Source organism: Elephantulus edwardii, unplaced genomic scaffold (genome assembly GCF_000299155.1).
Source record: "Elephantulus edwardii isolate Elephantulus edwardi_28Jun2011 unplaced genomic scaffold, EleEdw1.0 scaffold00209, whole genome shotgun sequence".
NCBI lineage: Eukaryota > Metazoa > Chordata > Mammalia > Macroscelidea > Macroscelididae > Elephantulus > Elephantulus edwardii.
In genome coordinates this window covers 3,940,829-3,952,678 of record NW_006399959.1, presented here as the reverse complement: position 1 = coordinate 3,952,678, position 11,850 = coordinate 3,940,829, and the positions used below count along the sequence as shown (strand labels likewise).

General features: G+C 50.6%; 2 pseudogenes; one reads left to right on the top strand and one right to left on the bottom strand.

The window, feature by feature from the left end:
• Positions 1–624, bottom strand: part of LOC102877203 — a 7,263-nt pseudogene extending 6,639 nt beyond the window's left edge.
• Positions 625–1,194: 570 nt separating this feature from the next.
• On the top strand, positions 1,195–11,480 carry LOC102876945 (annotated as a pseudogene).
• The last annotated feature ends 370 nt before the right edge of the window (positions 11,481–11,850 follow it).

Here is an 11,850-nt window from a genome sequence, read left to right as displayed (position 1 = left end):
ATTTTTGTGTGAGTGTACCGTCAAATCAGATCTGACTGGTACAGGAGGAGATTGTCCCTCCTTCCCCGGCAGAGCATCTGGTGGATTCGAACCGTGCGCCCCTGGTATTGTAGTTGCAGTTCCTTGCCACTAGGCCACCAGAGTTCCCCTAGCACTTGTAGTTCTGACACTCGTTTTCAGTGACGTTGAGCTGGGTGTCCAGCTGGTCTAATAGAGTATCTGTGCATTCCTCACACATCAGTCTGGCCTGACATGATGTCAAAAAGCTCTCCAGTGACCTTCAGTCTTCGGCTGAGGTTCTCCATGGTGCTGCCATCAGATGCCTCCCCGATCAGAGGGAAACTGTTGGCACTTTCTGTCGTCATCATCCTGGCTGGGGGGAATGAATCTGCGAGAGACACCATCCTGGAGAGTTTCAATAAATGGCTCCTCTCCTGAGTTAGCCTCTTCCTCCTGGGTCTCTCCTGATTTCACCTGGGCTGTGGCAAGTAAGGGAGCTGTGACCTCCTGGATGGTGACACAGTCCAGGATCTTGAAACTCGTGTCCAGTTTCAGAGGCTGGCTGCAGCGCTGGCACATGAAGCTTACCTGCATCATGCTGCTGGACGTCGTAGTCTCCTCCATCCCTCGAGGCCTCAGAGCCCGCCACCTCAGTACAGTCTACCGCGGAGGCACCATAACCCCGGGTCTGCCCCGTAATAAGGCCTCCAGAATCGCCATTGCCCAGACTTTAATCTTTTTAATATATCACTATCTCTAGTTTAAAGCTACAGGATTTTTATATTTAAAAGAATATTCCAGGTCCCCTCTTTCTCCCCCCTTTTTTTCTTTTGCTACTGGACATGATATACCTCCCAAAGATATTCTTGTGAAGAAACCAGCAGGCCCCTCTACCTCAAAGCCAGCATCAGGGGCCCTTCTAGCCAAGACCAAAGCTAAGCCAGCCACCTCTCCAGCTCCTGTAAAACCCCAGGAGACCCTCATTGGTCTCTCCAAAGTGGTGATCAAGCTTCAAGGACCAACTAGAGGAGTTCAAGGAGGCCTTTGAGCTGTTTGGCCAGTAGATGATGCCAAGATCCTGAACAGCCAGTGTGGGGATGTGATAAGGGCCCTGGGTCAGCATGTTGATGGGTCAACACTGAGAGGCTTAAGGTCCCTGGGAACCCCAAGAATGATGAGGTAAAGTCTTAGTTTATGGACTTTGAGACTTTCCTGCCCAGGCTCCAAGAAGTGGCCAAGTACCAGACCAAGGCACGTATGAGGGCAATTTGGAGGGGCTTCAGGTGTTTGACAAAGAGGGAAACAGCAAAGTCATGGGAGCAGAGCTCACACACATCCTCACCACCTAGAGAGGAGATGATTGAGGAAGAGGCGGAAACTGACCTGGCAGGACATGAGGACAGCGATGGCTGCATAAATCATGATGCCCATACAGGAGACGAGCACATTTCCTGTCCCATTTCTGCATGAGCACCAGGGCCTGTCAGCTTTGTCTTTTACACAGATCCCTTAGAGCCAGACACCACCACTCCACTCTACCCTACCCAGACCTGTGTGGGCGGAAGCACTCGCGAGTCACTCAAGAGGCAACCTATTGTTGTAAAATAAAGACATTCCTCCCTCAGAAAAAAATAAAAATAAAAATAGTCTACATACAGAAGGTCCAGGACTACAGCCTTTAATATGAATTGAAGCTCAATATCAAGAAGACAAAGATTCTTAACAGTGGGCCAACTGGCAGCATCATGATAGATGGTGAAGAGATTGAGATTGTTAACAGCTTTAATTTGCTTGGCTCCATAAACAACACTTTTGACACCAGCAGCAAGGAAATGAAAAGATGTATTGCATTGAGAAATTCTACTGTCAGAGACCTCTCCAAAGTACTGAAGATCAATGATGTCAATCTGGAGACTAAGGTGCACCTGGTACAGGCCACGAACTTTGCAATCAATTGTTATGCATCAGAGACCTGGAGAATGACCAGGGATGACAGTAGGAGAATTTATGCCTTTGAGTTGTTGTATTGGAGAAGAGTATTGAGTATACCATGGACTTCTAAGAGAACAAACAGGTTCATCCTGGAGTGTTGTTATCCGGATGCAGAAATAAAACGAGGACAAGAGGAAATGAATTCTGAGAAAGAGGAAGGTTAAGGTATAGGTCCTTTCACAGCTTAGCACTGTGAAAAGGCTTCTTTCTTAGCCTTCCTATTTAGTTTAAGCCAATAATAAAAAACTATTCTTATCTCGTGAGACTATTTTTTCTTTATATGTAAGTGTTGCCGATATAACAATGGGTAAGCTTAATTCTTAAACTAAAAAGCAGAATGGTTTCAAAGTTCAGGCAGTGTCCTCTCTGGTGGGAGGCTGGGCAGAACTTTCTGATTGCAGAGGGCATCCAGTACCTCCAGGGGGCTTGCAGAGGGCGCTCAGTCCTGCCTGGACTCTGATTTCAGCTGTGGCCCGGCTATCACTACTACTAGCTAGCCACACTGGAGAGGGTGAGACCAGGCTATTTTTTGGAGACAAGAATTCTGAAGCTTCGTCTGACATACTTTGGATATGTTGCAAGTAGGGACCAGTCCTTGGAGAGGGACGTTATGTTTGGGAGGGTGGAGGGACAGCGCAGGAGAGGAAGACCCTCAGTGATAAGGATTGATTCAGTAACTGGGGTAATGGGAGGTTGGTGTATCGGAGACAATAAAATTGGCAAGGGCTAGAGCAGGGTTTAGGGCTGTTGTACATAGTTGCAGGCTACACAATGACACATAACAACAACAATATACAGTTACTAGAAAACAGCTTGTGATACAATTTGCATGTGACTGAGAAAAACAGTTTTAAAAAGTAAATCCCAATTCAGGAAAGGTGCATATCCTCTCCTGGTAAACAGTCAGCTTAAGGTACAGATCACATATCTAAGAAAAATACAACTTTAAGATTCTTACATAGAGTTTCTAGTTAACATACAGCTTGGAGTACAGTTTACATATGACTGAGAAAAAAAACAAATGCTAATTCAATATAAGATGCATTTCCCCTCCTAGTAAACAGACAGCTTAAGATACTCTGCATGACTATAAAGAAGTTTCTTTCTTTTTTTTTGTAATTTAGTTTGTTTATTTTTCATTTCAATGAACATCTACAGATTTTGGAATTCCATTCATTCATTGTTGCACCCTTCTCCCCGCACAAACCCCTCCCCCCCCTTTCAGCAGGGTCTGAGGACCAAACAAATGTTAAATAGAAAGTCTGACCAGTTTTACAGGCTAGAAACCCCCAGATGTTAAGTTTTACAACTATACTGTATGCTTGATTAGTTTTGAATTTATTATTAATGTCACCATCAAGTCAGGTTGGACTCATAGTGATTCTACACACAATTGAACACAACCCAGCCCAATCCTGCGCCAACCTTAGAATCACAGATTTTCCTGTTCTTTTGTCAGTCAGTATATTCCGTATTCTTCACCAATAGCACACTACAACGGCATCAATTCTTTGATCTTCTTTCTTTATCGTGCAACTTTCACATGTACAAAGCCATTTGAAAGGGTCTCGGCTTAGGTCAAGCAATCTTTACTAGGCAACAAGCAGATCAGGGAGTCCCTTCTAGTCTAAGGAGGGTGCTGCTCAGGCTGAGACCCCAACCCGGAACCTTCTGCTCCGGGAACCCTATGAAGCTGCAATTTCACAGGGAACGAGATCTGGGAGGGACTTCCTGTTGTCCCTAATCCCAGTCTCCACCCGCTCCCCCTGGACCACCAGGTGCAGGCTACAGAAAGTCCCTTCTCTTGAGGGGGCTGTCCACCGAGGTGCCCTCGCCACGTCCACCTCAGAAAGGAGAGCGCATCTTGGTTCCCAGAGGCAGATGCAGTGACCAGCCTGCAGGAGGGCCTGGGGACAAAACTGGACAATTTGGGGCTGGCAGGGAGAGAAGAGCCTAGGCCAAGGACAAGAAGAAGGACATTGGACATCGCCCCAGGGAACCGCCTCCAGGTTGGACACCTTGGGCGCTGGAGCGGGGACATGCAGCTGGAAGTGGAGAATTGATTCTGGACTCCTGGTAGATTGAGAGTCAGATGCAGGGTGCATGTCCAGGGCCTGGGGGTCAGGTGGGCCAGGGTGTCCCCTGGCTGTGACGGGCTCACCCACTCAACACTTGTTGCATGGGGTCCCTGTGGAGCTTTCTGCTCCAGATTACAAGGGCTGTGGATGTCACTTGCAGCTCAAGCTTGCCCTATGCCAGTTGTTCTGACATTCAGGATTCTTGCTTCGGTGACAAAAGAGGATAAACAAAGACACAGAGATTACATGGTGGCTGGTCCAAGAAGACGAGAAGGCTTTGGGAGTCCTGCCCTGAGGTTTTGGGGCACTCTAAGCAGTCGGGCTGAGTTCCTTCTGTTCCCCCAGGACTCTGGCTAGCACAGAGGGAGAGACAGTGTGACCAGTCCATCCAGCTCTGGGATAGACAATATCTGCAGATGGCATGATGCAAGCTGCACAAGGCCAGGAGCGAGCCCAAGAGGTACGGCTGCAGGGCGGCTGGGTGAGCACCTGGCTGTCAGGTGTCAGGGACTAGATGGGCCTTTCAAAATGATACTCTGATTAAAGGAGCATCTGGGGGTTAGTCTGGTCAGTCTCTGAGGCAGTGGATTTGATTGGTAGTAACAGCACATTGTTATTGCTGTGTACCATTGAGTCGGAACTCACTCACAGCTGACCTTCCTTGGGTTTTCAGAGACAGTTAATTGTATGGGAGGAGATTGCACATCCTTCTCCCAAGAAGTAGCTAGTGGATTTGAATCGTGTACCTTCAGGTTGGCAGCACAGCGCCTTACTGCTAGGCCACCAGAGTTCCCTAAGTGTGCACCAGCATCATAAAATATCATTGAGAGTGACCAAAATGTGACCCAGAGACCTGACATGAGTGCAGGCTGTTGGAAAAATGGCACCAGCAGACTTGCTGGGTACAGGGTTGTGGCAGACTTTCAGTTTGTAAAACAAAACAAAATACGCAGATGGCAATAAAAAGAAGGGTGATGAGACAAGGTGCACCACCTGTGTGCTTTTATCTCCTGAAGGGCCTCGCCAGCCCACAGTCTGCAGATGATGGGCTCTGCCAGATTCACATAGATGACCTGATGATCGTAATTACCGGTCCTTCTTGGAGCATGCCCCTCTTTAGGAAGTAGAACATTTGTCCACATGGAGGGTGCCTGGTTGCCCAGGGGTGCTGCGAGAACTGGTACCCAGGCCCCAACCAACGTGATCCTCAAACACAGACCAGGGATAGAAAGAGAGGTGTAAGTTACTAGAAAGCTGGCCTGCCCTGGTAGATCACAGCGTGGACTGGCCAGCAAGCAGTGCCCATCCTATGAGTAGCCATGTGTCCTCACCAGTTCCAGACAGTGATTCTTGCCACATTGAGGGAACAGTTTGTTTTTCTGGGTTTTGACACCAAAATGATGTAAGGGAAGTAATAATAAGACAGAAGGATAGAAATAGACTTATAAGTTGAAAGATAACATCAGGAGGTACTCAGTCCTTAGTGTTCTCAACTACATAGGACACAGAGCAGCATTTTAACAGGGATAAAACTCAGCAAATTGGAAGGGAGAGGCTGGAGGTATGACTGGGAACAAGACCCACAGAGAGACAGTGAGAAGAGGATGCTCTGTAGGGATTAGTCAACATCACAAAGCAATGTATGGATGCATAGTTGCATGGAATACCAATTTGCTCTATCTATGTTCACTCAAATAGTAAAAGACTAAAGAGGGAGCAGGGAAAAGAGGTCTGAGTCCCCCTGGGGGGACTTGCTCATTATGGCCGAGCCCTTGGGGACTGACTAGTCCTCGTAAAGCAGCAAGTCTGTGTGGCTTCATCTCCTCCCTTGCTGGAGTGAGTACCAGGAAGAAGAAAGGAGCAGCAGATGGGACAATGGTGCAGCCAGAGCTGCCTCTTGAATCTGGTATGTTTTCTGACATCCGTGGTGTCTACCAGCAGACCTTCTGCTCTAAGAAGTGGAGCGAGTCTTCTCTGCCCCTCTTCACCTGGTGTCTTTGCTAGTTTCCAGGTCACCAGCATCCTCGAGAAATGCTCTCTGACCCTGAGGAGATAGGACCTTTGGGAGCCACTCAGGACTTGCCTCACATCAAGAATGAGCCCAAGGAGCTACATCTGGAGGGGACATCACAGGATGAAGGGACTCCAAGTGTGTATGGGTGGACATCTGTGAACCAAGGCTCCAAAGCAGAGGCTCTTCTGCCTGGTGGAGGTGAGAGGGGAAGTGAGCAGAGGAGAGATGAGTAGTGATGGGGACAATGATGGGGGACAGAAATGGGAACAGTGATGGAGAGCAGTGATGGGGAATAGTGATAGGGGACAGAGATGAAGACAATGATGGGGATGAGGGATGGGGACAGAGAAGAGGAGGAGGGCTGGGGGAGTGTGATGTGGCCAATGATGGGGAGGCTTGATAGGGGACTATGATGGTGACAGTGATGAGGAGCTGGGATGGGGACAGTTATGGGGAACAAGTAGGGGGAGTAGTGGTAGGGAATGAGGTGCCTGAAGAGAAGTATTTTCCTGGGAGGCAGTGGTGGGGAAGTGGCCACTCACTTCCTTCCAGGATAGGCATCCTGACCCTGTTCTGTGTAGGGTGACAGCACCCCCTGTCTGCGTGAAGTTCTCCCTGTAGGAGACCATGCACGCAGCCTTGGCAGGGCTCCTCTAGTCTTAGACCAGGGCAAGTGGTGTTTGTAGGTCATGAAGTTTCCTCCAGGACAGGACTGAGTCCTTTGGGGTAGCAAGGCCCAGTGCATGAACTGGACGTCTGAGGATCTCTCTGTTTCCCCAGCCTGCCCCTCCCCGCAGGTCTCAGCTTTTTCCCAGGAGGGGAGAGCCAGAGAGCGGCACATGGCCTCAGCCCTCCTCACAGCCTGGTCCCAGGTGAGCGGCTACCCTGGCTCATGCTTTGATCCAGCCTCCTCCACACCATGGATGGGTACTCAGTCCTGCTGCCCTGCATGGTGCCTTGTAAAGGCCCAGACCCTTTCACCCTCACCCACAAAGGAGCAGACACCTGGATGACAGAGGCACCTTCTTTGAGGATCATCCTCCCTCAGGGCTCTGGGCCTTGGACTTGCTGAGGAAGGCCATGTGGGGAGACCATGGGCTTTGGCTGTGGTCCCTAGAAAGGATGCTTTGTCCCCATCTCTGCCTCTCCACACTGCCTTGTTCTTCCAGACACTTGCACACAGAAAGCCCATCCTCAGTGCTCACCACTCTCCAGCTCCAGTGGTGGCCTTGGCAGCAGCAGACTCCAGCCAGGCTTCACTTTGTCCTTTTCCCAGCTCCTGCAGTGTGGCTTGCACAGACACTTCTGTTATTCCAGATGCCGGTGACCTTTGAGGATGTGGCCCTATACCTCTCCAGGGAGGAGTGGGGCTGCCTGGACAAAGCCCAGCAGAGCTTCTATCGAGACACCCTGCAGAAGACGGATGGGCGAGCCTTGGGTGAGTGCTCCTGGGGGCATGCTTCCCCTCTCTTTGTTCATCTGGACAACACTGTCCTAAAGAACATTCCAGAAAGATGAAAATATTCTCTCCTGGAAGTAATTTAAAACCTACTGGCCAGGATTGGCCAGTGAGCTCTGACAATGTGCATTTTTAATAACATTTCATCATTATCTGTTCATGTGGTCAGACACTCTTGTTTGGCCTGCACCAGTGCGGAGGTCTGGCTTCTCTCTGCCATTGGCATTGCTGACTTATTCCTGGAGTCTCAGGATCCTCCTTGAAGCTCCTGCAGGAGAGGAGGTTTGAGCAGGAAGCCTGAGACCTAGAGGGCTGCCTGGCCTGGCCAGGGAATGGCCTCAGCTCTGCCCCAAGCCCAATGACTCGGAGTCTCTGCTCCCCTCATGGGCCCTTGGCTCCTTGCTGACCTGATGATGAGTCTTTAAGCTCAGGGCTCTCATCTCCTGAGCTTCAGGCTCTTTCTGGGACAGTTTGAAGCTTATTCAAAGCATGAGCTTGTCCACTCATCCATCCATCCATCCATCCATCCATCCATCCATCCATCCATCCATCCATCCATTCATTGTGCACTGCCTGTTGACACCTGCTACACCAGGGGGACCCAGAGGACTTGGAAGCTCTAGCCTAGAGTTGGATGATGGTCCTGTGTGTCCACCTGACCCCAACTGGTCCTCTCACCCTTCAATTATCTCAAGTGTGCCTACTATACATTGTCAACATTCAAGTTGTCAACAAGTCCTAGCAAGTCCTCAGGGCAGCCCAACAGCAGGTCTCACATATGCCTTAATCCAGTTACTGGTTGGTTCAGCTCATTCCCTATATAGTGGAGGCAAGGAGGCCAGACCATTGCTTTCTTAGTACCCCAACCAACATCTGCCAGAGCCCTCTTTCCCATCTCCACACCTGGCCTCTCTGCCTAGGCCACCAGCTCTCCTTGTCCTACTGGACAATTCCAGGGAACAGCTACAGGACCCAGAGGCTCAGGGCCTAGTGTGGCCAGGTCTACAGGCCCACAGGCCAAGCTGAGAGAAGGCCTCTGCTGCTGTCCTGTTCACTATGCTGCCCATTCGGGAAGACACAGGTGGGCCCACGCCTTCAGAAGTGTATACCTGACAATTACTGCATAAAGGGATTCCAAAGAGTGATGTACTCTTGTGGAAATTGAATTTGATTGATTGATTTGAACTTTTTCTTGAAATTTCAGAAGTTTGCAGATGCTTGCTGTACATGCGGGTGATTGTGATGAAAAATGTGTTGCAAGTGAGGGTTGGTCCAGTTGTTCTAAAATGAGGGCAAATTTCCATCACATGAAAGAACAAGTAGGAGATTGCCTGGGAGCCCTGGTGGTACAGAGTATTAGGTGTCAGACTTTAAATGGGAAGGTGGGCTGTTCAAATCTACCAGCTACTGCTTGGGAGAAATATGGACAGTTTCCTCCTGTAAAGTTACATAGTCTTAGAAACCTGATGGAGGATCGGTGTGAATAGGAGCCACCTTTAAGGCTGTGGATTGGGTAAGAGATTGCTACAATTGTCTTTATTCCAGGTAAAGATGATGGAAGTATGTCCAGAAGCCTCACTTTGTTCCTTTCATTCAGTGAGAGAAATGAGCGGTGTTTTTGTTATGGAGAAACTCATGTCCATCATGATTTCAAATAGGAGCACAAATGAGCTCAATCTTAGTCCAATAAAATACATGTGGAGAGATAGTAGGGAGAACAAGAAAGTTTACAGAGCACTTTCCACTCAATAATTCATGCACATTTTGGTTGTTTACATTGATAACAGTAACAGTCTCTTCAGTACCATACAGTCATTCCTGTTCCTCCCTATCTTCCCCGATGTCCCTTATCCTTACTTGATCCTTCCTGCCCTCGGAGTGTTACCCCTGGGCAAATGCTCTTTTGATGTTTCATAGTTTGTTTCTCCCTGTGTAACTGATCACCCTGTGTAATTGACTGGACTATTGTGGTAACTTCAATTCTAGGCCGAAAGGTATTCTGTTATCAGTCTCCAGAGTTTCACTACTCCCTGTCAGATAACATTTTCCTCCCACTCTGTTGGGGACTCTCTACTGTTTTCGCTTTCAGAGTGGCGGACCATGGTACCACCTAGTTCTTCCTATCTCGGGGTTGAAAGTGATTTTTGAACAAACAACAAACAAAGCTCCCACATTTTTATCATGGTTCAGATCTACAAAAAGCATGTCTGTCCCTTTGACAATCTTTGCTCATGAAGTTTGACACTAAACACCTCCTTTAAGCTGTGCAAACTTCTGCTGTCTTTTTCCAAGTCCTTCTGCTGAGAAGTTAAATATCCTCACTGGCGTTCTGTGCCTCTTTGTTCTCTCCCAGGTTCCCAGAGCTGCAGCTCCTCCTTGGGTTGCGCCACTTGGTGATGAAGTGTCAGGAGTTAGGTGGGCTCAGAAGCCCAAGTCCTGTGTCTCTTTTCCACCAGGGTTTCCTTTCAGTGGGCCTTTCTGGGGCTCCCAAGTGCAGGGCAAGGGTGAGGCCTCGAACTCCGGCCAGCAGAAAGGAGATGATGATGAGAAGGCGGCTGTGTGTATTGGTGAGGCTCGGGAATGGGGGGAGGGGACACACCCTCATCCACCTGGGCTTTCTGTGTGCTTTCTTCTGGGCTTGGGGAGGACACATCCTTTCCCTCCCTGAGGCTGTCCCAGGGCAGTACTGCTGCTATCCCCCCCCCCCCCCACGTTGAGACCCTCCTCTGTAGAGCGTGGCTTTTGTTTCTGCCTCCCCCCAAGGTGTTTGTCTTATTTCCCAGAGCCAGCCCCCCTCTTAGCCTCCATGCCCCTGCATCCTTTACAAAGACTTCTTCACTGGACACCCTCTTTCCCAGAATCTATGGAGCTGGGGAAGGAGGTCCTGAACTCAGCTGCCTTGGGGGATGTGAAGCCCTTCAGAACCAGGGTGGACAGAGCCCCAGGGGACACCCTGCAAGGTGGGCAGCTGGCAGCAGGCTGTCAGGCTGCAGACAATGGGCTGCTCAGGCCTCTGGAGCAGGAACAGCTCAAACCAGCACTGCCAGCCTCTAGCCTTCCAGTGACAGTGGCAACTAGTGACAGCAGTGTCTCGGAGAAGCCCAGCAAGGAGGAGGAGAGTGACCTCGCCATCCCCGGTGAGGAGAACCATGAGGAAGGCTTGGCGGCCACGGATAATAACAACAAAAAGACCTACAGGTGCGAGCAGTGCAGCAAGCGCTTCACCTGGCGCTCGCACTTGGTGACGCACCGACGCACGCACACAGGCGAGAAGCCCTATGCCTGCACTGACTGCGGCAAGCGCTTTGGCCGCAGCTCACACCTCATCCAACACCAGATCATCCACACTGGTGAGAAGCCCTACACTTGCCCCTCCTGCTGGAAGAGCTTCAGCCACCACTCGACACTCATCCAGCACCAGCGCATCCACACTGGTGAGAAGCCCTACGTGTGCAACCACTGCACCAAGCGCTTCACCCGCCGCTCGGACCTGGTCACCCACCAGGGCACCCACACGGGCGCAAAGCCCCACAAGTGCCCGGTCTGTAGTAAGTGCTTCACGCAGAGTTCCGCCCTGGTCACCCACCAGCGCACCCACACTGGCGTCAAGCCCTATCCGTGCCCCGAGTGCGGCAAGTGCTTCAGTCAGCGCTCCAACCTCATCGCCCACAATCGCACCCACACGGGCGAGAAACCCTACCACTGCCTGGACTGTGGCAAGAGCTTCAGCCACAGCTCGCACCTCACCGCCCATCAGCGTACCCACCGTGGCGTCCGGCCCTACTCCTGTCCACTGTGTGGCAAGAGCTTCAGCCGCCGCTCCAACCTTCACCGCCACGAAAAGATCCACACCACTGGGCCCAAGGCCCTGGCCATGTTGATGTTGGGGGCAGCAGCAGCTGGGGCCCTGGTGGCCCCGGCCCCGGGACCCACCTAGGAGGGTGGGAAAGGGGAACAGGGCAGCAGGACAGGGCAGCAGAGGAGGGGTGGGAATGAAGTTAGGGCGACTGGCATGAGGTAGGACATGATAAAGTGAGAGGCGCTGGGGCCCGAGGAACCAGCATGGAAGTTGCAAATTAAAGACCTTGGAATTCAAGCTATGGCTCAGGGCTCTGTCTCAGGGGTCTGCTGCAGGTCCTTACACGTGAGGGGCACCTGAATGGCTGTGGACCGTCAGGTCCTCCTGGGTCCTCACTCTTCAGTTGCACCCTCTCCTGTCAAGCAGGACTCTCGCTGTTAAATAATTTGGTTTGTCACCAAAGGGATGGACGAGGTGAGGAGATGGCTGACATGAATCTGAAGCTGTC